This window comes from Arachis ipaensis, chromosome B04 (genome assembly GCF_000816755.2).
Source record: "Arachis ipaensis cultivar K30076 chromosome B04, Araip1.1, whole genome shotgun sequence".
NCBI classification, from domain to species: Eukaryota; Viridiplantae; Streptophyta; class Magnoliopsida; order Fabales; family Fabaceae; genus Arachis; species Arachis ipaensis.
In genome coordinates this window covers 4,618,848-4,621,774 of record NC_029788.2, presented here as the reverse complement: position 1 = coordinate 4,621,774, position 2,927 = coordinate 4,618,848, and positions in this window count along the sequence as shown.

Below are 2,927 nucleotides of genomic sequence, written 5' to 3'. Positions count from 1 at the left end.
TTTTTAAGAAATTTTAGATGAAATACTTTAGCCCATTAATAAACTTTTATTCTTTAAAAATTCTAAAGAATTATTATCGTCTGATAAATTGGTCTCACTTATAAAAAAATGTATTTGTCTTAAAGTGTATCTTTTAAAAACCTAATTATATAAAATTTGTTAATAATTTATGTGTCTAATACACATATTAATTTGATTAAAAATGATAAAGTGACCAATTTATCCAATAAAAATACTTTTTAAGAATTTTTAGAGTATAAAACTTTGTTTAGAAACCAAAATGTCTGATATAAAATTTTTTAAAGACCAATTTTAATATTATTTTTCTTTATAGAATATCACTTAAACTTTAATATTTTTTGAGATGTGAGAATACATTATTATAAAAACATTTTTCGAATACTTAAGATAAAATTTTATTGCTATACCTATATCCAATAAAAATAATATTGGATAGTATTTTTGTTAAAAGATATTAAAAGGTAGTCAAATAAAGCGATTTCTAAACTTGTATCCACCAGAAACTTAGGAGAATAAATTATAACTATAAGAAGAAATTCATACACTAAAGTTATATATCCATTTATACAGTAGATAGATGTGTGAACGAAAAAGTATAGCAGACGTGCATTGAGGAAGTGATGAACATACATAAGAAAATTGGGACAAGAAATTGTACTAGTCAAATATGAATGTCAGTATGTGACTATTCAAATAAAGATGCTCTCTTTTTCGAAAGGTAGAAACTCAGGTGTAGTCGTAAAGTTGATAATTGAGAGCCGTTAGATGATTTAACTGATTTGACTAAATTTTCATCTAACGACTCTCAGCTATCAACTTCACATGAAGTTGACTGCACCTGAGTTTTCACCTTTTTGAAAACCAATAGCATTCATTTGTATCATTTCACTATTCATCACTACTTTTAGGATTCATGACCCAAAAACTAAAAACTAAAAAATAAAAATTAAAAAAGAACTATTTATTTCTTATCTACTTTTCAAGTATCCAAAACAAATCATCATGAACACTTTTATAATGAAAAAGCAAGCAAATCATCTTATATCATTCTTTTCTCATTGGTTATCATCATTTCTTGACCCAATAATTCATCATGTACTTTGGGCAATAATTGAACACCAACTTATTATTGTTTGAGTTGTACTTTTATTTTAACTTGAATATCTAAATTTTAATATACCATTAAGTATATTCTACAACAGTTACAAAATTTTACTAGTAGTTAAAAAATAAGTTAAAATTAGTCAGATTTTGATAAATATTCTTTAATTTGAAAAATAAAAAATATGATTAAATTTAAAACTATTTTTAAATAATAAAAAAGTGTGATCGTAATTTTAACTATACTTTTTAGATGTCTTTAAAATTTTATTATCAGCATAGTGCGGATCGGATCCGATAACTCTGCGGATCGGATCCGATAACTCTGCGGATCGGATAATATCCGAAAAATTTGAATCGGATACGGATAATTACCGCGGATATGTAGATATTATCCGATCCATGTGCAGCCCTAATTAAAATTAATTATTAATATAAAATATATTTAATATAAAATATATACTAAAAATAAATTAAATTATATATTTATACATAAATATATGATAATTGATTTTAATATATAAATAATATTTTAATTTTTAATTATAAAGATTATTTATGATATTGCAAGAAAATTAATTAGTCTATGTTCTCATTTAGGACGGGCCCATGATATTGTGGGCATGCGCCATGATTTTAAATTCATTTTTCAAAGTTTACATAAAAAGTGCCTTGTGCATGTAGTAATTCATTAGCCAGCGACAGACCCTTAAATGGAGCTCAGATTTGCGACGGATTAGTTCTTAACCTGTCGAGTTAGGGGATACGTTTGGCTAAACAAAAAAAAAATTTACATAAAAAGTCAGATACCTACCCGTTAATACTTTAATAATAAATACAGATTTTTTTTTTTAAATGGATATTATAATGATGTATTATACAATTTTAATCAGTTATTTTTTACAAAAATATTACCGTCTGAATTAAAATATTCAAATTCATTAAAACTTTCTTTTAATTTGCACGCTCTTTTTTTTTTTTCCTAAAAAGGACTTGTCACATCTAAGAAAAATAATTTTTCACCCTTATTAAAAATGTTTTTTTTTTTTGCCTTCACTGAATTACATGCTTCTATATACAGGTAAATCACACAATTAGAATCATTTCATGATACATTCACCAATGATTCTTCCGTATTTAAATTTTTTAACCAAATCTTAATCTCTCAATAAATAAGACGTGCATCATTTTTTAAAAAGAAAATGACCTATTAAATAAAGTAATAAATTACAAATTTTATTTTTTTTTAATGAAATGCAACAGTTTAAAAATTTTAGAAAAATATAAATAACCAAATTTTCATATTACTTTCTAAATTTCAACCATTCTCAACATGTACTACTATCTTAAAGATAAGTCTAGTCGTCTAGTAAGCAAAACCCTTAAAATATTGGTAAATAATGTGATTGTTAATTAAAGTCAATTACCTAGAATTATTGCTAGAAGCAGACATGATGGTAACTTTTAGGATTGACACATCAGCTGAAAGTGAAATGTAAGATATAAGTGGTACCAATTTATTATGATTGGAAAACATGTGCATGTTTCTCATTCAACCCAACTCACTCAAATATTCAATATGCATGTGCATGCTTTCATTTCCGTGTTCAAACTTGAAACCTACACTATAATCTATATATTTTTATTTTGTTTACTACTACTTGCTCACCATCATAAATTGCAAGGAACATGCTGCCTAGTTATACCCCATATAAATCATCTATCTTGCCCCTTCCATGGAAATATCACAAGGAGAAATAACTTTTGGTTTTATATATTTTATTTAAGAGTTTAATTTGAATATA